Source organism: Ornithorhynchus anatinus, chromosome 4 (genome assembly GCF_004115215.2).
Source record: "Ornithorhynchus anatinus isolate Pmale09 chromosome 4, mOrnAna1.pri.v4, whole genome shotgun sequence".
Taxonomy (NCBI): domain Eukaryota; kingdom Metazoa; phylum Chordata; class Mammalia; order Monotremata; family Ornithorhynchidae; genus Ornithorhynchus; species Ornithorhynchus anatinus.
In genome coordinates, this window is record NC_041731.1 from 9,859,574 (window position 1) to 9,884,589 (window position 25,016).

General features: G+C 42.9%; 1 long non-coding RNA gene across 1 annotated transcript; it reads left to right on the forward strand.

Moving 5' to 3' along the window:
- LOC114811318 lies at window positions 1-24,639 on the forward strand. Its single transcript, XR_003759000.2, has 3 exons — window positions 1-154; window positions 15,725-15,980; window positions 24,224-24,639. It is a non-coding gene; the product is annotated as an uncharacterized LOC114811318 (long non-coding RNA).
- Window positions 24,640-25,016: the final 377 nt, after the last annotated feature.

Sequence of the window (25,016 nt, forward strand, 5' to 3'; positions counted from 1 at the left end):
CCGCTGAAGACCGGGCCCCGTCTGGAGGTAGAGCAGAAACAGCAGTCAGGGCTACATCTTTCACTTCGGTAGTCACCATCGCCTAATACATGAAAGGCAGGAGATTCCTGTGGTGGCTGTCTGCCCGACACTCCCGAGAGAAGGAGGGAAAGAGGTGGGTTTAAACCAAATACTTCCAAGTAGTTTGTTTAGGCTCCTAAATAAGTAGCATTTGTTTTCCTAACCTCTTGGGTACTAGTGAGGACTTCCCAGTCCCAAAGTATTACTTTTAACTTTGGGTAAACCCCTAAACTCCTAACCTGTAGCAAGAGTTTTCCCTTGCCACCTCTCTTGCATATTCTATCCTCCTTTTTTCATAGCTTTTTGGATGCCATCCAAGAAAATTGATGAGTTAAACTTGAAGGATATGATTTTATTTCTTGTTTCAACCTCCTTTCCAGATTCCTCCTGTTAATGAACTATTGTTGTGTAAAATCCCTTTCTGAGTGACCTCTGTGTTTGGTTTTTGTTGCCTTTGGTTTTATTTTTCCTCTTTCCTTCTGCTGTTTAAAAATTAAGTTTATTTAAATGCAAAGAATGTACTGTTTATCCAGCCAAATGGCATCTTTATGTGGAAAAGAAAAAAGCCCAGCCTGGTTTCATTGCTACTCTACTGTCTCAGCTTAATAGCTCGTGGTTTCTGTTTTTCCTTTTGTGTGCGTTTTTTACTTCCAGCTGTGCAGCACACATTAACCCAGTCTGTGGTTAGACTCGTTGGTAAACTCTGCTACTTAGATTTTCATTTCAAAAACAATGGTTTGATTTTTTTTCTCAGAAAACATAATAATTTTGAAACCATGGTTCTTTCAACTCTGGTGAAACTGCACTTCTGAATTCTCATTTATAATGTGACTCTATCCTAGTGGATAGAGCACAGGCCTGGGAATCAGAACGACCTGGGTTTTAATCCCGGCTCTGCCCCTTGTCCACTGTGTGACCTTGGGAAAGTCACCTAACTTCTCTGTACCTCAGTTACCTCATCTGCAAAATGGGGAATAAGACGGCGAGCCCCATTTGGGGCATGGACTTGTGGCCAAGCTGATTAGCTTGTGTCTACCCCAACACTATTACATTCCCTGGGACATAGTGTTTATCAAATACATAAAAAAAAAACCCCTACTACGACTATTTTTCTAACATGAACTGTGTCAAAGCTAATTAGCTTATATCTATCCCAGTGCTTAGTATAGTACCTGGCACGTGGTAAGTGCTTTACAAATACCATAAAAAACTCTAATACAACTATTTTTCTCTGAGGAAAAATGTATTTTTAGTTGAAACACCATAGCCTTCCTTTCTTTTACTGGAAACTCTCTTCAGTCTCTAGAAAGACAAGATTCCACTATTCCTCTTGAAGCCATTATTAAATATCACTTGTAAATACTAGATACATTCTAGTCTTCTAGACTCTCTAGAAACAAATGTATCATCTCTTTATCAGTGCGGCATCAGCATATTTGCACACTGTATTTACCTCTCCTTCAGTCCCACAGGACCTATATACATATCCAAAATTTATTTGTTCATATAAATGGCTGTCTCCCCCTCTAGATTGTAAGCTCGTTGGGGACAGGGAACATGTCTACCAACTCTGATATATTGTACTCACCCAAGCACACAGTACGGTGAATTTATCCATATTTCCTCCAGCCCCTTGAAATCTGTTTAGAAGGAATGAAGAAGAGATGCAATAATTCAAGAGAGATATCATGCCTAATTCATGGCCGAGGGTCACGGTGAGGTTGACCCTTGACCATAAGCTTGTCTACAGTGCCATTATGCAGAAGCACTAGATCTGTGCATTTCATGACCCTAGCAACTGTTAGAGCAGAAAGGCCCCATCTATTGAGCAGGGAAAGAGCCTAGAGGAACTGACCGTTGCCAAGCGATGATGAAGATACTGTGATAGGGCCAATTAGCTTAACTGCCTGGCCCTGGGACTCATTGCCCCTCTCCTGATAAACTTTAAAAAAGTAATAACAGTAATAATAGTTTTATGGTACTTTCTAAGTGCTTACTATGTGTCAGGCACCGTATTAAGCGCTGGGTTAGACACAAGATAATCGGAGTGGACACAGTTCATACCGTACATGGAGCTCACAGTATTAATCTCCATTTTTACAGATGAGATAACTAAGGCCCAGAAAAGTTAAGTGACTTGTCCAAGATCACACTGCAGACACACTGTGGAGCCAAGATTAGAACCCAGGTCCTTCTGACTCCCAAGCCCGTGCTCTACTCGCCACACCATGCTGCATCTCATGTGAGCAGTTGTGGGTTTTAGTCAGCAATTCCGGGATAATCGGATCAGAATGGTCTCCGTCCCATGGGGAGTTTGCAGTGTAAGCAGGAGTGAGAGAGAACAGTTTTGAATCACCATTTTTAGATGAGGAAACTGAGGCACAGAGAAGTTAAATGATCTGCCCAAAGTCACACAGAAGACAAAGGAGGGTCTGGGATTAGAAATCAGGCCTCCTGATAGCCATGTACCTAGAATTTGTTCCTGATCTATGAGGGGAAGGAAAGTATGCTAAACTCCTCCATCACTTTCCTCCACTGATCAGTGAATTTTCAAGGAAGATGAGAAACAGTATGGCCTAATGGATAGAGCATGGTCCTGGAAATCAGAAGGACCTGGGTTCTAATCTCGGCTCCATCACTTGTCTGCTGTGATCTGGGGCAAGTCAGTTAACTTCTCTGTGCTTCTATTACCTCATCTTTAAAATGGAGAATAAGACTATGAGTCCCATTTGGTATATGGATGTGCCCAAGATGATTAACTTCTATTTAGCCCAATGCTTAGTACGGGGCCTGGCACTGTAAACACTTAACAAATACCATAGAAAAATTATATGGACTAACTCCTGGTTCAGAACCCTCCAACTTAAACATTTCAAGCCATCAGTGAATAGATAAAGTCAGTCTTTCTAATCCAAGTAGGGGAAACAGAGACAGCAGAGAGATTATCTGACGTCCCCCCATTTAGGAATCTCACCCCAGAAGGGCAGCAGAGCCCTGGGTTAACAGATCTTGGTTCCCTTTATTTATGACCTCACATCCTTCTTTGGAGAGGATAATTTTACTATTCGAGGTCATCTGTCATTCAACTAGAGCAGAAGCTGTGAGCCCAGAGTTGGGAGGGAAAATGGCCCTCAACTAGAAAGGCTTACCCTAATATTGGTAAGAATAATTTCTTCTACTGCATTTATGTAGCATCTTTCATTCCAGTACATCAAAGTCTTTTGCAATCATTAAATCTCTCAAGACAGCTGGGAAGTATGTGACAAATGCCATCCAGACCCTTTTTCTCAGAGCAAAGTGATGACTTTTTGCTGGAATTCAACCCAGAGACTCATGGGCCTGAAAGGGCCATCAGGAGAACATATAATGTATTTCTCTCTGTCTCCTAAAGATCTCTTTAGAAGCTGATTTAGCTACTGCCAGCCCCAAGATTTATTTTCACTAGTATCACACTTTTTCCCCTGCTAAAGAGGGTCTAATATTGTGGAAATTTAATGTTTGGACTTAGAAATAACTGATTTCAGATAATGTCACCATAAAAATCCCTATACTTGATGCTTCCATAAAAAGAATTGGTTTGTCTGTAATAATAATGATTATGGTACTTGCTAAGCAGTAACTACATACTGTTTCAAACACTAGGGCAGATACATGTTAATCAGTCAGGTTGGACATAGTCTCTGTCCCACGTGGGGCTCACACTCTTAATCCCTATTTCACAGATCTGGGAATTGAGACCCAGAAAAGTGAAGTGACTCACCCAAGGTCATACAGCAGACATGTGGCTGAGCTAGAATTAGAACCCAGGTCTTTCTGACTCCCAGGCCCATGCTCTATTCACTGAGCCATATTGCTTTTCAAAATGCTGGTGATATTAAAGTTTGAGTTAAGACATTGACCTACCAGGTATTCTTGATTCCTTTTCTGTGATAGATGAAATAGCAGACTGTTACATCCTGAGTCCTGGAAGACTACACACACACACACACACACACACACTCGCACCTATTTAGGTGTCTAACTGTCCTTCAATTTTGAAGCTTTTACATCTTCATGAGTAACACATGGCCAACTCTTCCTTCCACACACTTGTTCCACACAAAGCCTGTCTCTGTTTTCAGGCCCTTCTCTTGGTATCTCAATTTTCTTGAAGCCTTCAGTGGAGGAGAACAGTTTCTTTCCCATTTGCTGCTCTCCAGGCTGGTCTCTCTGTTGTGTGGTCTCCCCGCGCCCCAATGCCTTGTCACTTTGCTTGAAACTGTGCAGGAAACTCAAGCCAGATCTAAATCTGGGGCTTTTACTTTTAAAATGACAGTCAACATTCCAGCAGAGCATTGGATGGAAGTCTGGATCCATATCGACTTGGCGCAATGTATGCACCACATGGAGGGGACCATGCAACACAGTCCTTCCTGGATACTGGGGGTCTAGGAGAGCATGGGGTGACCTGCATTACATATCTGGCTCTAGGGGTGGGAGGCGGAGGAGCTGAGGTGGGACACTTTTACAAGGAAGCCATAGGGCATCATTTCATTTTCCAAACTGAAACAGGTTGTGGATATTCCCTAGGATTCTTGTAAAGCTGCTTCCATATGGGAGGATCTGGGGGATATTTTTAGAAACTGGGATTAAACGTGGAAAAAGGGTCCTGGGAAAGGAAGGTGTGGAGGACAGGGAGTTGAAGAGTTGGGGGAAAAGGGCACCAAGGAATGTGAAAAAATGGGAGGGGTGAAGAGATAGGTAGGAGGGGAAGGTCTTGGATCCGAGCAGTAGTGTTAGAGAGAAGGAGGGATCAGGACAATTAAGAGAAGGGAATCTACATAGCTGGAAAAAGAAGAAGGAACTGAAAGAAAAATGGCCAGAGGGAGAGAAAGAGAGAGAGAGGGGAAAAGGGGACTGTTAGAAGGAGGAAGAAAGAGACAGAAAGGGGATACCTGAAGCAAGAGAGAAAAGGAAAGGGACAAGGAGAGAGAGCAGAGGAAAAAGTTGACAAGAAGAAGAGGAGAAAAGGACACTGAGTCAGGGAGAAGAGAAGACGAGAGATGTGATGCTGGGGCCTAATCCCAGGGACACTGAAACATTGTTATTTCACTGAATCCAAAGTCTGAGACATCTGTCCCCAAGATGTGGGTCCAGTCTTTGCTCTGCACATGCAGGACAGATGTGCCAGGAAATATTAGCAAAGAGTAGGGGGATGAGTGGCCCAAAGTCTGGGGATAGGAAGACAGCTGAATGACCTTCTGAAAAGGTGTATTGGGGTGGGAAAAGATGGCCCACTTCTGGCCACGGGTTGGGGGAAAGAGTTGGAATGTGAAGAGAAAATTGAGTCCAGGTCTGTGAGAGGAGTGAGAAGAGTGAGAGTGAGAGAGCAGATCACAATGGGTGAGAATGTCAGGAGGGGACAATGGGGATCTCAGGTCTGTGAGGAGTCTGGCATAGTGTCTGAGCTATGGCGCTCTGCAGCGGGAACTATGCCGAGAGGACGCTTGGGCATCATCACCCCAGGAATAACAGCATGTGGTCCCTGGATCAATGGACAGAAATGATATGAGATTGATAACATGCTTATATAAGAAGAAACAAAGCAGCACTTAGAACGACAGAGTGTAAGCAAGACAGGAAACATGGATCTAGAAAATGTTCTACTGCCTTCTCTGCTTTTGAATGTTTTCCTTGGCCAATTTAAAAACAAACCCTACAAAGATATAAAGAAGTCTCACCGTAGCGATTACAAATCCTTCCTCAAATCAGATTTGAGACATGGCAGAAAGAACACGTTAGGCTGACGAACATTACAGATTGCAGGTAACAAGTCATGTTATGAAAGGATTAATAGATTCAAAAAGCCACAGGAAATCAATTGAAAGAAAAGTCTACTTTTTCCCTCTGCAGCCCATGTTGGAGCACAGTAAAGCCAAAATAGTTTTCTGGATTTCATCATTTCAATTATTTTCAAGGAAAAATACTTGTAGGGTTTTAGCCCTCCTATATTTGTTAATTAATTTCTAAATATTTGTTTGAGGTGCCATGTTTTAAAATGGCTTAGTCCCTTGAATTCATTGGATTACAATCTCCTTGAAGTCAGAGATTGTGTCTACCTCCTCTATGGTACTCACCCAAATGCTTGGTACAGTGCTCTGCACAGTAAGCACCAAATCGATACCACTGACTGACTGAAAATTGATGACAAAGTTTACCACTTTAACTTCAAAAAAGCTTATTTGATTTTTTTTCCCCAGACTGTAAGATCCTTGAGGGAAGGGACCATGTCCACTAACTCTATTGTGTTCACCCAAGCACTCAATACATACTATCGATTGATGTGCTAGTCCTCACCAGATTTCAGATATTATTTATATATTTATATCTTACATAAGGGCAGAAGACATTTAAAAAATATACAGAATTGCAGTATTAGTTGCCTACTGTACCGTTTTAGATGCCTAAGAAATACGTAAAAGAAATAAAGTGCAATTACCTGCCCTAACAAGTTGTTGTTGTCTTAATCTGTCAAGTCGTGTCCGACCCATAGCGATGCCATAGGCAAGAGTCAGTAAATATATATTAGTACCTATACTTTGGTTAGGATTGAGAGAATAGATACAAATTATGGATTTAAGTGAAATGATAAAACAATTAATACATATATTTGTGCTTGTGTTGAATGACCTGACCGTAAACATGTGGCACAGGGACAGTTGTGAACTGATTATCTTTTATCTGTCCCAGCACTTAGTACAGTGCTCGGGACATAGTAAGCACTTAAAGTGCTTGGAAGCAGTACGGCCTAGTGGAAAGAACATGGGCCTGGAAGTCAGAAGACTAATCCTAAATCTAATCCTCGCTGGGCCACTTGTCTGCCGTGTGACCCTGGACAAATCATTTCACTGCTGTGTGCCTCAGTTACCTCATCTGTAAAATGGGGACTAAGAAATGTGAGCCCCAAGTGAAACAGGGACAGTATCCAGCCTGATTAGATTGTATCTACCTAGACTGTGACCCTCAAAAGGGTCAGTGACTGTGTAAGTGCTTAACAGACGCTATTAAAAACCAACAAAAACAAGTATAATTATTAGTTATCGTTATTACTATTATTTGATACTTCTTTATGTTCCTTAAAGTGATAGCATTGTGTTCAGAATAGAGTATCCACTTAATGCTGTTGAGTAAAATTTGCTATTGTAAAAATCACGTCCATAAGACTGCCCACCCATCTTAAGTTATATATATATATGTATATATATATACACACAATAAAAAGCACATTAATATGTAATATTGGGTCAATTTATAGTTTCCCTTCATCTTATAACTGATTGTTAATGGTATTTGTTAGGTGCTTACAATGTGCCAAGCACTGTACTAAGCTCTGGGTTAGATACCATTAATCAGGTTGGACTCAGTCTCTGTCCCACATTTTATTCATTCATTCAATAGTATTTATTGAGCGCTTACTATGTGCAGAGCACTGTACTAAGCGCTTGGGATGAACAAGTCAGCAACAGATAGAGACGGTCCCTGCCGTTTGACGGGCTTACAGTCTAATTGGGGGAGACGGACAGACAAGAACAAAGTGAGGCACAGAGAAGCTAAGTGACTTGCCCAAGGTAATCTAGCAGTTAAGTAGCAGAGTCTGCATTAGAACTCATGTCCTCCGACTCCCAGGCCCTTGCTTTTACCATTAAGACCACATTGCTTTTTATGTTGCTTTTTAATAATCTTTAGTTTTCCCTGGGCATCAGTAGTTTCCCTGAGGTATTGCATGAACTCTAATAATCCGATTAGCAATCAATTAGATAATAATCTGATTATCTGGTGTTTGTTCCTTGGATATTGCACCTTTCTGAGGCCAAGCCGGGTTTGCCCTTCTGATAAAGTAATTAGCAAACAACCTTCTCTAAATACAGTTTCAAAGGAGGTTAAACTCCTAATCTGATAATCAGTTTTATGAGTGTAAGAATGGCCTATTCCCTATGTTATCGCTAAGTGATTATGCAAAGCCTTCTGAGTTTTGCAGGGTTTGCTCTTTTGCTAATCTAATGAGCAAACACTACCCTAATTTAAGCACAGCCGGGGTTCTCTGTTCTGTCTTCCCTCGCAGGCCTTCCTGAGTCTTCAGGAGACACTCTACATTGCCCGAAGCCTTCTACAGAGCTACCTTAATTCTTTAAAAATCAGTATTTTTGCTTAACCTGTGCAGAAATTGCACTTTCTGTTCTCTAACTCCCTCTAGGATGGAAGCTCTTTCCTCTGGACTGTAAGCTCATTGTAGACAGGGAATGTGTCTACCAACTCGGTTATATTGTTCTCTCCCAAACTCTTCGGACAGCGCTCTATAGTATTAATAATAATTGTGGTATTTGTTAAGCGCTTACTATGTGCCAGACACTGTGCTAAGAGCTAGGGTAGATACAAGCCAATAGGGTTGGACACAGTTCCTGTCCCACATAAGTAATCACTGTGGTATTTAAGCACGTATTATGTGCCAGACACTGTCCTAAGTGCTGGGGTAGATATCGGGACTGTGTCCAGCTAGATTTGCTTGTATCCACCCCGGCGCTTAGGACAGTGCTGTCACATAGTAAGTGATTTAAAAATACCACAGTTATTATTAATATCACGGAGCACCGTACTGAGAGCTTGGGAGAGTACAATATAACAGAATTGGTAAACATAGTCCCTGTCCCACCTGGGCTTCACAGTCTTAATCCCCATTTTACAGATAAGGGAACTGAGGCCCAGAGAAGTCACACAACAGACAAGCGACAGAGGCAGAATTAGAACCCAGATCCTTCTGACTCCAAGGCCCACGCTTAAACCACTTGGCCATGCTGCTTCTCCTTTCTGAGGTTTGCTCCGTGCACCCTTCAGAGTGGTAGGGGGAAGAGCGCTCAGCTCACCCTTTAGAACAGCTGTCTGGATGTCGACGAATGGGGCAAAGGGCAGTTCTCAGTGCCTGCTCTTCTCCTGAATTGGTGCCAGTGTTCTCTGAAGCATCATGGCTTAGTGGAAATAATAATAATAATGTTGGTATTTGTTAAGCGCTTACTATGGGCAGAGCACTGTTCTAAGTGCTGGGGTAGATACAGGGGAATCAGGTTGTCCCACGTGAGGCTCACAGTTAATCCCCATTTTACAGATGAGGTAACTGAGGCACAGAGAAGTGAAGTGACTCGCCCACAGTCACACAGCTGACAAGTGGCAGAACCAGGAGTCGAACTCACGACCTCTGACTCCGAAGCCCAGGCTCTTTTCCACTGAGCCACGCTGAAGAGTCCGGATGTGGGAGTCAGAGGTCGTGGGTTCTAATCCTGTCTCCACCACTTGTCAGATGTGTGACTTTGGGAAAGTCACTTACCTTCTCTGTGCCTCAGTTACCTCATCTGTAAAATGGGAATTAAGACTGTGAGCCCCACTTGTGAGCAACTGATTACCTTGCTTCTACCCCAGAGCTTAGAACAGTGCTTGGCACATAGTAAGTGCTTAACAAATACCATCATCATCATTATGATGATTATTATTAATAATAAGTGAGGAAAATAACTCTCTAACTCCAAAAACTGTTTCGCTGGACACTCAATAAGTAGTATTTATTGACTGGCTAATGTGCACAGAGCATAGGGCGAAGCACTTGAGAGAACTCAGAACTAAAAAAAAAATATCATTCCCTACCCTCAAGGAGTTTGTCATCCATCTGAATGTATTCCTAAGAGGAAGGACTTGAGATTGAGGATGAACTGCAAGTAATGAGGCCATTAGGTGACTACTGGTTAGAGAGGCAGTGTGATCTCATGGAAATAAAATGGGCCCAGAGGTCAGATGACTTGGGTTCTAATTCTGACTCTGCTATTTGCCTGCTGTGTGATCTTGGGCAAGTCACTTAACTTCTATGTGCCTCAGTTTCCTCATGAGGATTCAATACCTGTTCTCTTTCCCTGTTAGACTGTGAGTTCCAAGTGCAACGGGGACTGTTCTTGACCTGATTAAATTGTAATAATAATAATAATGTTGGTATTTGTCAAGCGCTTACTATGTGCCGAGCACTGTTCTAAGCGCTGGGGTAGACACGGGGGAATCAGGTTGTCCCACGTGGGGCTCACAGTCCTAATCCCCATTTTACAGATGAGGTAACTGAGGCACCGAGAAGTTAAGTGACTTGCCCAAAGTCACACAGCTGACAAGTGGCCGAGCCGGGATTCGAACCCATGACCTCTGACTCCAAAGCCCGTGCTCTTTCCACTGAGCCACGCTGCTTCTCTGCTTCTTCTGCTGCTTCTGCTTCTCTGCTTCTTCGCTGCTTCTCTGTATCTACCGAATTGTATCTACCGAAGTATTTGGCATATGGAAAGCACTTAACAAATACCACTATAATAATAATAATAATGTTGGTATTTGTTAAGCGCCTACTATGTGCAGAGCACTGTTCTAAGCGCTGGGGTAGACACAGGGGAATCAGGTTGTCCCACGTGGGGCTCACAGTCTTAATCCCCATTTTACAGATGAGGTCACTGAGGCACAGAGAAGTGAAGTGACTTGCCCACAGTCACACAGCTGACAAGTGGCAGAGCCGGGATTTGAACCCATGACCTCTGACTCCAAAGCCCGTGCTCTTTCCACTGAGCCACGCTGCTTCTCCTACTCCCAATGTATGTTTAGGAGCTGTCTGCATAGACTCATGACATCCTGTTTGCCTTTGGCAAGACGAAGAATCAGACTCATTAATAAGTACCCTGACCCTCTCCCCAGCAACTGGAGCTATGCAGTGGAAGGTGGAGGGCAAAGACATTTTATTCATTCATTCATTCCATCGTATTTATTGAGCACTTACCATGTGCAGAGCACTGTACTAAGCGCTTGATACATTATACACTATATTCAAGACACTTTGAAGGTGTATACAGAGATACACCTTCAGGAGGCCAGCCCCCAGTTCATTTTCACACCTTCCCATTCATGCCACTCCACCGCAAATTCAGCATCTATCTAGTTACCTCATGTATTTGATGGTTCACAAACTGTATCTACTCTCTTTCCCTCAGCTGTGATATATTAAGCATTTGTAGCTATCGTCTCCCCCATGTCACTGTCAGCTCCTTGAGCACAGGGATGGCTTTCTATGTTTCTGTTTCGGGGTGTTCCCCAAGGGCCTGGTAAAATGCTCTGCACGCGGTAAATAATCGGTAAATACTATCGATCATTTTAAAAAATGGATCTTTGGCAGTGAGATTCTGTCCATGTGTGTGAGTACGGCTGATGTGTGGTGGATGAAGCTTGCCATACTGGTTGGACTTAAGAATAGATCCTTGCTGGATTGATGGGTTTGTCTCATTCAGAGTTATCTCTCTTTCCAAGTCTGCTTCATGGAATCCCAGTCTTTTCAAAGACTTTGCTCAAGAGGAGGAATGCCTCTCCCAAACAGTGCACACCAGGCTGGTTTGTCCACTGCAGTTTCCTCCCAAAAACCTACTTGATGCCGGTAGTAAAGATTCAGTGAAGTACAACCTCAGATGACGGGAGAAAACCGAAGCAGAAAGAGAGGAGTCTGGTGTGTGGCAATAATAATGAGGTGATTCAAGAGATAAAAGGCTTGGGGAGATAGTGAGAGCAAGAGGCAGAACCTAAAACAGACAGGCACGGGGAGTAACAAAAGCAACAACCCAGAAAAAATATCTTTACAAATTCATCATTTAGGAGGAATTGTTGGCTAATTCTTCCACTTACATTGTTACATCCCCACACATGGATAGTGTCATTTTTAACATGGAGGCCTGGGAATCTGGAAACCTGGGTTCTGGTCCCAACTCTGTCACTGGCCTGCTAAGTGACCTAGGACAAGTCTCCTCACCTCTGTTTCAATCTCTTCTACTGTAAGATGGGGATAATTGTACCCTCTTCTCTCTACATTACATTAATGTTGTAAGGATGAAATGAGTAACTGATGAGGAAGGACTTGGGAAATATGAAGATACTTTGAAGTACCAATCTGTAGAACGCTTTAAATCTTTCCTAAACTCTTTCACATCACTTATCAATCACTTGTATTTATTGAGCACTTACGTGTCCACAGCCTGTACTAAGTCCTTGGGAGAGTACATTAGAAGTGCAGTGCTCTGCACACAGTAAGCGCTCAATAAATATGATTGAATGAACTACAACAGAGTCGACAGACACGCTCCCTGCCCACAGAGTGCCTACAGTTTAGAGGGGGAATTTATCTGGGTTAGTCTTCACAACATTTCTGCAAAGTATGAAGAGATGGGTTTTATCATCCTATCTCACACATTAGGAAACCGAGGCACCAAGAGAGTAAATGGTTTACCCAAGGCCACACAGTAGGCCTCAGAACCCAAGTCCCTGACTCACTGCCATGTTCTTTTCACCAGACTATGACTCCTAATTATAGCTAAACAACTAATAGTTGTAATAGAAGTAGTACCTTTATACATATGCATGTAAGAAACCAAAATGATATCCTTATCAGACTTTAAGAGCTGAAATTCAAAGTAACCTCTTATCATTTTGGTAACCTAAGAGCCTGCTGATTTCCCCATATTTCGCCAAGCTCTTTCTTAAATAATAACTAAATGAGATGGTTTACACTCCCCGCCCAGATGGCACTTCTGACAGATTGACTGGTAAGGAATAATGTCCTTCTGTCTGAGGAAATAAGAAACAAGCATGGCACATGAAAAATGTCCTTTATAATAGTAATAAAAGTAGTGCCTGAACCCTATGAAAGCAGAGCAGGGGAATGCAAAATTTGTAATAGTTATTTTGTCTTGGGGAAAGAAGAAGTTTCACAGGCTTTAATCTAACTTGCATTGGATGTGGTAGTTACACATTTGAGGGTACATCCCGACATTCAAAAAACCTCCTTTTGAGCAAGTGAAAATGCTGCTTGTAGTCACGACCCAAGGTACTACCATTGTGGAGGTGGCTGCAGTTTGATAAAAAGTGGAAAAAATTGAGGAGGCCTAAAAAAACACCATCATGGCTGCTGCTGTCTTGGCAGCTCCAGCAATGGCAGCTTCAAGAAGAAGAAACAGTAGTGAAGTCTGAGTATAGTGTGTGTGCATGTGTGTGTTTGTGTGTGTTTGTGTGTGTAGGGTGATCTCTGAGAGACCTCATGAATTCTGGCCAAGGAGACACACCCGACATCACATGCTGTAAATCCAGGACCCGGTGTAACGTGATAAGTCACAAACACCATTTTGCTGAAGTAGGTCAGGTTCAGGCAATCTTAGTGTTTCACCAGGACAGCCTCGGACACCTCACTTGCTACAGAACTATTTCATTCCTCTCCAAGGTTCCTATGGCATTCACTGCCACATTAGTGGGAGGCTCCGGGTTGAAAATGAAAAATAAAGATAGAAGACAGTGTTTGGTTCCATACCAGTACTGGACTTGGGGACAGACCAGCCGGAAACTGCACTGTTCAGTACAAAACTGGATAATTGGCCACCCTATATGTGGGCCCGTAGCCCCTGCCTCCCCCCTTCATCTCTTTCTGCCTCTTCCATTTTCTACTTCTTATCCTCTCTCAGTCACTCTATTAGTTTGCCCCTTCCTGGTGATGTGTAAACCACCCTCTACTGGCTCATGTTCTATTTTAAGATCCCTAAAATATGGTCACCTTAGATTTGTTATATTTTGGGGAACCTGTTATTTCTCTCACGGTTTTTGTTGCTCACGCAAAGACCTCATGGCTTCGGTCAGCCTCCTTTGTCTTCATACTCTGATGTCTGGAGACTGAGGAGAAGATGGGGTGACTGGCAAGAGCCAGAGGGGTATGTCTCCTTGTTCAGAATTCATGAGGCTTCTCAGAGATTACCTTACACCAACACTCCCTCTCTCTCTCCTTAACATCAGCTTTAAAGCACTCGGTCACCTTGCCCTCTCATACCTTGCCTCAGTGCTTCCCTACTATAACCCAGCCCACACATTTCGCTCCCGTAATGCCAACCACTCATCCAAGTCCTACCTCTGGCCTGGAGTGCCCTCCCTCTTCATATCCGACAATCACTCTCCCAGCCTTCAAAGCCTTATTAAAAGCATACCTCCACCAAGAGACCTTCCCAGACTAAGCCCTGACTTCCTCTTCCTCCACTCCCTCTGAATCATCCTTGCAATTGGATTTTCACTCTCTATTCACCCTTCCCTCAGCCCCACAGCACTAATGTACATATCTGTAATTGAATTATTTACATCACCATCTATAGTCCCCTCTAGGCTGTAAGTTCCTTGTGGGCAGAGAATGTGTCTACCAACTTTGTTAACTTGTACTCCCCTCTATGCTTAGTACAGTGTTCTGTACACAATCAGCACCTAATAAATATGATTGATCATTGCTATGGAAATGCCTAAGGACAGGGACAAGAACTTCTACTCTAGTGCCTCTATCCAAGAAATCATATTAGATGAAGAGTTCTTGAAAGTGCAGATTTGATGATACACAAAAATCTCTTTGAAGACCCAGAGTAGAATCTGTGATGATTGTTTTGAAAAACTACTTATGCAAGTTTGCTTTTCCTTGAGACCTAATCTTTTTACATTAAACATTACAAAAAAACCCCCAAAACTTGATGGAAATAGTTTCCGGAGGTGATGGGGGTAAGTGAACAAAGGTGAACAAGATGGAATGTGAACATTTTCCAAATAAGGGAAGCAGGAAATGCCTGAAAATGAGACATAGTGCAAGTAACTTCTGCTTCTTGTAAGGTATTTTACTTGCAGTGTTTGTTTTAGACATTTCTTCGTTATCATCATTAAAAATTTATGACAGAGTTTTCTTGGTTTTGAATTCTTGTCTTTTATTCCCCTCAAGAATCACTGAATGCTGGAATAATATACATGATAGAATAATATGGAAAAAGGGAATTTATCTTTACTACATTGTTGGCAGCAGTGAATTTTAGAAAAGCTTCTTAGGAAATGAAAGTCTCGTCACAGTGGTAACACCAATCTACGATGACAAAATCTGTGTTTAATTAAGATTCCACATGACAAGCACAGTATATTATTTAAATACCAAATGATTATTGAAAACACATTTAATTGAAGGTGAGCAACACAAGAGATATGTACACAAGCGATAGCTGTTAAACATCACAGAAACATCCTTGATCAGTACTCAATTTGAAGCATTTCAGAACTTACTACAAGATCTGCTAAGGTTTTAAGTATCTAACAGAGCACAGAGGTGGTGACAGGAAGCTCAGCTTGTGAACGACAATGGTCTCGAGAGGTACAGAATCCAAATAGTTTCATTTCAGTCCCTGGCGGCCAAGGCTGTCAGACTCAGAACCCCACAAGCCCCAGGTTCAGAAAATTAAGTGAGTTCCTCAGGATTAAAGTCATTCAACTAAGAATTTAGGAAACTCACAGTTGGAAAAGCAGTTGATTCCAACATTCTTCCTCCCACAATGTGCATTCCCTTTGGCAGACTGATAAAAGTGAGGAATAATAAGAATAGTATACATTAGTGTAAAGTAATCTCACACTCTTCTACATTAAAAAAAAAATAATCACGAGTCCCTGTTTCCTTTTAAGTAACTGTATTTTTAGATTAAAAAACAACAACTCTGTTACCTAGCTTAACTTCCTTTTAATTGGGCCGTTTTATTTTGATTTTACTAACACTGCCGTCTGGACATCTCCCTTGAAGCTTTAACTACTCAGCACATTGAAGATTGAAAGCTGGAGGGGGCCCGGAGGAGAAGCGGACTATTAACCTTACAAGCATAAAGTACTCAACTAGCAACTTGCAACTGAAAAAAAAATCACAATCCTTTACAAATTCAGAGTGACTTCATCTTTTCAACATCTCTCTAAGGTAGATCTCAAGTATTACTCTCCTCATCTTGCAAATGGAAAAATGAATCATGGAGAGATTGGATGACTTGCTAGTGCTCACCGTTGAGGTGAGTGGAGGAACTGGAAATAGTACCCAGGATTTGGGATGTCCAATTGCTGACCACTTAGCCTGTCCCTCCCTTGTGAAGTGTAAACCGCAAATTGTGTTTATTCATGTTAATAAGAGTTACCTGTAAAAACATGCAGAGGCGGTTTATGGTGTTTCCCATTCTTCCATTTGCTGACTCTGCTACTCTGGTCCTGTAGTTGAAGGTTGAAGAGTGTTTATTCTGCCCCCATTTAGTGCTGATCTCAGTTTCTCGCTCACTATATTTTGCCTGGTAAAGCGCAGGAGTCAGATGAGAGTTCTGGTTTGAGCAGACAGGGTGAGGCATATGCTTTACCCAAAAATGCTCAAGTGGAAAGCTATAAATGGTCCTAAGTACAAGTCTTGTGTGGAAGATGCAGCCAGAAACCCAGAGATATGGAAGCCACACCCACAGCCAGATCCAGCCACAAGAAACAGTACATTGCCCATATGGTCTTCAGAACTTCATCCTTTTCTCAGCTACTTCTTGACTTATTTTATTTTATCTTGGAACCAAAGTTTACCATCCCTTGAAAAAAAACCAAAAACATTTCTGAGAGTAATGGTTTCGTGATTTCTTTCTTCAGGCAAGGTGGATCAGGGCTGGAGCCCGACAGAATCTCAATCTATGCAAGGTAGAGGCAGATCAAACCATTTGCAATCATTTTTATGAGAGGGGAGAGCAAAATAACTCAGAGTGTGGAATGAGATTCAGAAGGATAGTTGTGCAGCCCAGCTGTTTCCCCTTGCTTGACTGCTACAGCTTGCCACTAATAGCCCTTGTAGAGGAAGGGAGGGGGAAATCTTTGCCTTTAGATGTTGGACAATTAAAATCTTTACCCCCAAGCCGCATTTTAATTAGAACCGCTTACCCTGAGTGATATGTCACCTGCTCGCACTTTGCAGTGCTGTGAAGCAATTTGTAGTTTTAAAAGTAATCAATATCTTTGTTTGGTTGAAGAAATTAAAAATCACCTATCTTACTGGGTTTGTTGAAGCACAGTACTTGTCATGGGTGACCTTTTTGAGGTTCGTTCCAACCTCTGAATTTTATAGCTTTCTTAGATTTATATAGTCTCTTAAAAATAGTTTGAAAGATGAATCTTCTTGGCAGCCATGTGGTAATTAGTACACATATTATTATAGTACCGTTTGAGCCCCTTATTTCAACATTTTGAAAAACACAAAAAGCAACTGTAACTGGTATAATTAATCACTTCTCCAAAAAGGAACACAGCACGGAGCAATCAGATACTCACTCTTGCCCACTTGTCTGCTACATTGTAAGAACCCCACTAAATTGTAAGCCCCTTGAGGGCAGGGATCTCTATTGTATTGTATGCTCCCAAGTGCTCAGTACAGTGCTCTGCACAGAGTAAGCTCTTAATTAAATAGCACTGATGATCACATCTGTCCTCAAATGCCTTTAGGTGGGTGCCAAATTCTAAAACAGTGCAAAACTCTCCTTGGCCCTGTGAGAGGCTACCATTAACCTGGGCCATACCTGTCCCATTTAGACTGTGAGTCCGTCATTGGGCAGGGATTGTCTCTATCTGTTGTGGAATTATACATTCCAAGCGCTTAGTTCAGTGTTCTGTGCATAGTAAACGCTCAGTTAATACTGTTGAATGAATGAATGTAATGGATAGTAATAATAATAATTATGTATTTGTTAAGCACTTACTATGTGCCAAGCACTGTTCTAAGCACTGGGGTAGATACAGGGTAATCAGGTTGTCCCACGTGAGGCTCACAATCTTAATCCCCATTTTACAGATGTGATAACTGAGGCACAGAGAAGTTAAGTGGCTTGCCCAAGGTCACAGAGCAGACAAGTGGCAGATCTGGGATCAGAACCCATGACCTCTGACTCCCAAGCCCGTGGTTCTTTCCACTAAGCATCCCTGATACAGCACATGCTCTTTCCACCCAGCATGCGCACAGCCTCACATTATCAAGAGCTCTACCCTACCAACGTTCGAAGGCAGCTCAGACAGACTGAACCACATGCAGAGATTAACTAGTTTATTCAAAGATCAACACAAGTCAGTGACAGAGGTGGGGGTTGAATTCAATCTCTTGACCTCCAGGTCAGGGTTTTATTCCCTAAATGAACCTTCTCATTTTCCTCACTCATTAGAGAATGTCCTGGTCCCTGGCTACTTCAGATGGAAATTATAGTGAGCAGGGGCCACAGCTGACTTCCATTCTGCCCTTTGTCTTAACATATTGGAGAATATAATGTGAGACATGCGTGACTGTTTTATTCCAGTGCACCATAGGAAATTCTAATAGTCTATACTAGAGCAGGCAGTTCTAGTTTCCAGAAATATTTGCGTCTCCATAGCGATATATCCCTTGCTGACAACGTATTTCACTGTATCTTTAGACTTGGATGGAAATTTGTTTTACTCTAACACTTTACAGAATAGCACACCAGGCCAAAGCCCAGGTGAGTGGCAAAAGGTAGCCAGAAAGTTTGGATGGTAGCAATTTGCTTGGAACCAAATGCCTGACTGTCTTCTGACTGTCTGAGTCCATTGTTTGTATGTATTCCTTGTTTGTTTATTTTCATGGTACTTTTAAACATTTACTACGTGCCAAACACTGTTCTAAGCGCTGGGGTAGGTACAAGTTAATTAGGTAAGACACAGTCCCTGTTCTGCATGGGGACTCAGTCTTAAGTAGGAGGGAGCGGAGGTACTGAGTCTCCATTTTAATAATGTTGGTATTTGTTAAGCGCTTACTATGTGCAGAGCACTGTTCTAAGTGCTGGGGTAGACACAGGGTCATCAGGTTGTCCCACGTGGGGCTCACAGTCTTAATCCCCATTTTACAGATGAGGTAACTGAGGCACAGAGAAGTGAAGTGACTTGCCCACAGTCACACAGCTGACAAGTGGCAGAGCTGGGATTCGAACTCATGACCTCTGACTCCAAAGCCCGGGCTCTTTCCACTGAGTCACGCTGCTTCTCCGACACAATTCAGGAAACTGAAGTGCAGAGAATTTAAGTGACTTCAATTCATTCAATAGTATTTATTGAGTGCTTACTATGTGCAGAGCACTGTACTAAGCGCTTGGAATGGACAAGTCGGCAACAGATAGAGACAGTCCCTGCCCTCTGATGGGCTTACAGTCTAATCGACTTGCCTAAGGTTATACAGGAAGAAATTGGCAGAGGAATTGACAGAGCAGTTGGCAGAGCTGGGAGTAGAACCCAGGTCCTCTGACTCCCTGGCCCATGTTCTTTCCACTAGGTCATGCTCTTTAAAACCCAACATCTGAGCATGGTTTCCTCTTACCTTACCCAAACACCCAACAGAAACCTCATTGTAGCTGGACCTCAGAGGTGCTCCCGTTTGAAAACCCAAATGGCGTAGGCTGGTTCATAGCTTGAACAACCTCCTCCTCCTCCTCATTCTCCTCCTCATTCTCCTCCTCCTCCTCCTCCTCCTCCTTAATGAGCAACTCTAAATCTGCCATCAGATGACTTTATTGGCTCTCGGATCATAATTAACCAACACTCACTTTTTACAGAAATGTTGATTTGGGTTTTGTTCTCTGAAAGTGGAGAGTTGCGGATTTGAGGGGGAAGATTTTGCAGAGTTCATACCTGATGGTTTGGATTTTGTCAGTGAAGTAGTTGGCAGGCTGAAAGTGGGAAGGAGAGGGCACTCGGGCTTAGAGAGGAAGGTAAAGGTCTGAAATAATTGGTGGGGACAATGGGCATTGAAGTCAAAAAGGAAGGAGGAGGAGTATTGCTGAGTGGAAAAGAGGGAGAGGAGCAGCAAGTAAGGATAAATTGGGAGGGGCCAAGGTTGGTATTGGGCCTGGATTTCTGCCAACAGCATTCTGCAAGACAAGTGCAGAAGCATAGAAAGGACATTGTGGAAGCCATCCAAGGCTAAGAGTTGGTAGCGCAAGACTGATGAAGGGACACGGGGGTTAGGGAGCTGAGTTTGCTGGAGAGGACAGTATTGAAGACATGGACGTAGGCATGAAGTCCCTAAATGCCTAAATGTGTCTGCTAACTCGGCTATATTTTACTCTCCCAAGCTCTTAGTACAGTACTCTGCACACAGTAAGCGCTCAATAAATACCACTGATCGAAGGGAGGAGAGGCTAGGTAGAGGGATCCTATTTCGATTCTGGCGTAGTGTACCCTCCCAAGTGCCTAGTGCAGTCCTCTGCACAGAGAAAGTGCTCAATAAATACCATTGTTTGATTGGTAAGTGGAGGGGAAACAGAGATGGAAGGTCTCTGTGAGGGGAGAGAACAGTTTGGGGGAGGAAAACATTGGTGAAAGGGTAGGCTAAAAGGTTGTGGTCAGAGAGAGAGATTTCATAGTTAGTGAGGTTAGAAATGGTTCAATGACTAGAGATGATGCGAGTCAGGGTATGGACGAGAGGGTGATTGGGTGAGGTGGGTTGGAGAAGGAGGTCTGTGGAATTAAGGAGTGAGAATAAGTGAGTGGGTGTCACTGGGAACATCCTCATGGATCTTGAAGCCCTTAAGGATCAGTGACAGGAAGGAGAAGGAGAAAAGAAAGGTGAGAAATAAGACAGATATTAATCCAAATAACTGAATGTGAGTTCATCTGCATCCTCAAGTCCGAATCTATCTTCTTCAACCCTATTTCCCAACAATTCAATTTGTCTTAATGCAATCCAGGTGTTTTATATGGTTTGTTCACACTAGCAAATCAAATACTTGCTTTGGTTTTTAGAGACAACTGGGCTATAAAGTGGCTTGGGTCCAGAAATTAATGACATAGTGTAGATCCAATCCAAGTGGTTGGCCCACAAATTTGAGAGCTGGAATTACTCTCCTGGAGTTTAGGACTCAGGGTCCTGTCCTTAATTATTGTGATTATATTTGAGCAACGACAGTATTCCAGGCGCTGGGAATCCCTTAGAGGTAGATATGGTCACTGGCTCTCTGGTTTAAATTAAACCAGACTGACCACCCCTCCACCCACACACACTTTGCCCTCCCCATCGAGCTTTTGTTCCAAATTTGAACCACACCTGGAGTGAACTCATGTTGAAGTTCAAAGGAGGTGGGGAAATGATTAAAAATGTTTCATGGACCTCTGCTCTCTCAGAAAGGAAGGCCAGGGGCAGCTGCTCTACAAGGGGTGTTAGGAAAGGCCAATGTCATGGGGTTTTCTTTTGGCTCGACCAGAAGCAAATTGAGCCAGAAATCCGGCAAGGAAGTATGCCCTCCCCTTCAAGACTGCCAGATCGACGAAGCAGACCAGAGAAAGACCTAGGGGAGAGTTTGAATTCCAAGAAGCTGCCACTTTGGAAGAATGTCTGTCTTTATTTTAACCGCTCTAAAAGCTTGCCTGACAGTGTGGAAGAATTCTGAGAGGTGATAACATGTTGGGAGGCTTTATTTTATTTTATTTTTTTATTATTCTACTTTGGTCACTTCCATGGGTCTCTCCTTTCACTTGGCTAGAGTGGTGCCATTCTCTGTTTGATTGAAATGAACAGGTTTAGCATTTTTATGATGTTGCAGCCACGGTAATTGGTCAGTGTGCCCAGCCCAAAGCCTTTGATCAAATTTGATCATGATTTCCTATGACCGGAGAATGTGCATAATTGCAAAAGAAAGGTGAGGGAATAGGAACTTAGAAGAGAGAAATGGTATTAGGAGCCTTGTATTCTGGAGGGAAAGAGCAGTAAAAATGGGAAAAGTTTTACTCCAGATTGCCCAGAGGGGAGGAATGCCAAATAAGAGGTGTTACCAGGATTTAAGGGAAGGTGACAAATGTTTCTTTCACTGGGAGTAAAAGCCAGAAACATGGTGCAAAGTGAAGTACTATTGTGTAAACTTGACGCGTGTTCATCTGACCCAGGGCTGTCACTCCTGGCATCATGGCAGTCTCCCATCTACTTCTGACAGGTAAAGATTTCCTCTTCCCCAACCCGAGGTGGAGAAGCTGTGGTAGCTACATGTGCTCTGATACTGGCAGATGGGAGAGGTATAGGAAGCTGTAGGTGAGGATGGGGGGGAAACAGCCGAGTAAAAGGTGATAAAATTGTGTCCCCTGGGGGACTGTGCTTATTCTTCCTAGTTGGATCTTTTATCTGAATGATTTAAACCATGAAGTATTCCATTCCCTAATTGTTTGAAGGTAATGCAAATTCCTGGGTTTGGGATGGTAAAATAGAATGTCTTCAGAATAAGGACGAGTAAACTATTATAAATCAACTAATGTAAAAAGGGCATGGTGTTTGACTGTAGATTCATCTGTATCTGTCAATGCAGGATCAATAACTCCTTCCAGTTAAGATCATTCTGAAAGAGTGAAGAAAAGAGTAATAAAAATAATAGTAATAATTGCAGTATTTGTTAAGTGCTTACTGTGTGCTAGGGACTGAACTAAGCGCTGAGATGGATTCAAACAAATCAGGTTTAACATAACCTCAGTCCCACGTGGGGCTCACAGTCTCAATCTCCATTTTACAGATGAGGTAATGGAGGCCCAGAGAAAGGAAGTGATTTGCCCAAGGTCACATAGCAGACAAGTGGAAGAGCAGGGATTAGAACCCAAGAACTTCTGCCTCCCAGGCCCATGCTTTATATTAATAATAATAATGTTGGTATTTGTTAAGCGCTTACTATGTGCAGAGCACTGTTCTAAGCGCTGGGGGAGATACAGGGTCAACAGGTTGTCCCACGTGAGGCTCACAGTTAATCCCCATTTTACAGATGAGGGAACTGAGGCACAGAGAAGTGAAGTGACTTGCCCACAGTCACACAGCTGACAAGTGGTAGAGCAGGGATTCGAACTCATGACTTCTGACTCCCAAGCCCGTGCTCTTTCCACTGAGCCACGCTGCTTCTAGGCCATGCTGTCAGTTGACTCCTCTGAATCAGAAATACACGGGCTGCCTAATGCTTCCAAGGGTGCTGGGTAATCATACTCAAGGACACTAGGATCTCATTTTGGGACAACATGTCTGAATCTAGGTCGCCTTTAGTAGATGCATTAACTCATTCATCACCAGCCACACTATTTACGAATAGTGAACTCGGAAAACCTGTCAGTGATTCTCCAAAGAGTCAGTTCTTCTCTCCCACAGTCAAACATGGGAGTGAGTGAGATTTCCTGAGTAGGAGCTGACTGTAACTCAAGAGGCCGGTGTGCCAACATGCTGAGTTTTGGGAAAGCCACTTAACCGCATGATACCTCTTAGTGAACTGGAGCTAATAAAAAAATCTGTCTGTCCTGGCAGTTATTAATCATGAGCAATCGCTAATGGAGCTGAGGTGAAACTCTCTGCAACTGCCCATAACCATGCCAGGGTCAAGGTGAGTGCTCTGCCCACCGTAAGCTGTCAATCGATAGCATCGACTGTGCGCCTAGTCACAGTGCCACCAGAGTGCCTCCATCAGGGGAGCAGACACAATATCCCTGAGGTAAGAAAAATGGCAACAGAGAGGGCACAGGGTGGAGAAGAGATGTATTAGAAGTTCCCAGACATCACCCTGAAAGCCCTGTTTATTATTAGTCCTACCCATGAATGCCATATGCCGACATGTTACACAAAGCGAATATGTTTGAAAAAACTGGGTCTGCCCACCTGGGCTATTAAAGAAGGGAATTATTTTCCAGGGTTTCCACCAATCTTTATGGAAGAAAGGACTGGTAGCTTTTTAACTTTCCATCTAAGCAGCCAACAGAAACAAACACCATAAACCACAATTACCATAAACCAAATCCCCTATGAGAGTTTCACTGCGTATCTTTTGTCACTTGATTACTCGGGAGAATTGTAAGTGAACAAACTGTAAGTATACTAGGAAAGCCATTTGGAACTCCATCCTGGAGTATGGGCGCAACTCTCCACAGACACCTGTGGATTTTGAATTTGGCAGTGGCAGTGGGAATTAGGGTTTCTTCAATAAAATCCCAAAGCCTCTTGATATTGCCTTTTCTATCTCAAGCAGAAACTCTTCCACCAACGCAATGGATGTATCATCCCCTTAGATCTCCTTTCCCTGAACGACTCTGACTCTTTAATGCACACTCTAGCATGTCACTCACATAATAGCTCTGTTTTTGCCATAAAACTGATAGAGAAACAAAGCCTCTGGTGTGTAGATAATTTACCCAAAGTCACCCGAGAGAGGTGAGTGGGTCAGAGGGAGGAACAGGAGTGCTTTGTCTTCTATTCCAACCACTAAGCCTTTCTTCCTTCTGTTAACAGAGCGACGAGCCGAGCTAGGAGAAGATCGGGTTTCTTCAGGATCATGGAGATTCTGGCACTGAACCTGGAACCTTCGGATTTCGCCTATTTTTACTGTAAAGCCGTAGTTGATAAATTTTCACAAGTCTACTAGTCAAGTCTACTTGTAATCTAGTCTACCTGAGACCCTGGGGTTAGCAGACCAAGGCCTCAAGCTTTGTAAAGGGACAGTGGGTCTCTTGCGCAGCTACTTCCTGGGGAAAATTCTTGTGCAGTATTGCTGATCATTGAGGTACGGCCAGAACACTCCTCCAGAGGCAGCGACATTTCAGTAAGAATTGATGTAATCTGTTGCCTCAAGAATGCTCATCAAGTGAGTTGGAGGGTCTTTGTAAAGAAAGAATCATACTTATCAAGGATTTTACCATCCGATTTGAAGTGGGTGATTCTCCCCCTTCCCTCCCAACAGCACTTGGGTATGAACATATTTATTGTATTAATGTTGTGTATGCATCTATAATTCTATTGATATGTATTGATGCTATTGATGCCTGTCCACTTGTTTTGTTTTATCATCTGTCTCCCCACTTTTAGACTATGAGCCCATTTTTGGGTAGGGATTGTCTCTATTTGTTGCCAAATTGTACTTTCCAAGCGCTTAGTACAGTGCTCTGCACACAGTAAGCGCTCAGTAAATACGAGCAGAGGGAGGGGTAGGGGCGACTACCTGTATAGGATTTTGGAGCCGTGAACAAAGATCAGGCAGCACGTGCATGTGAGACTGAGTGTGGAAGTGGAGTTCCGTGTGAGTGAG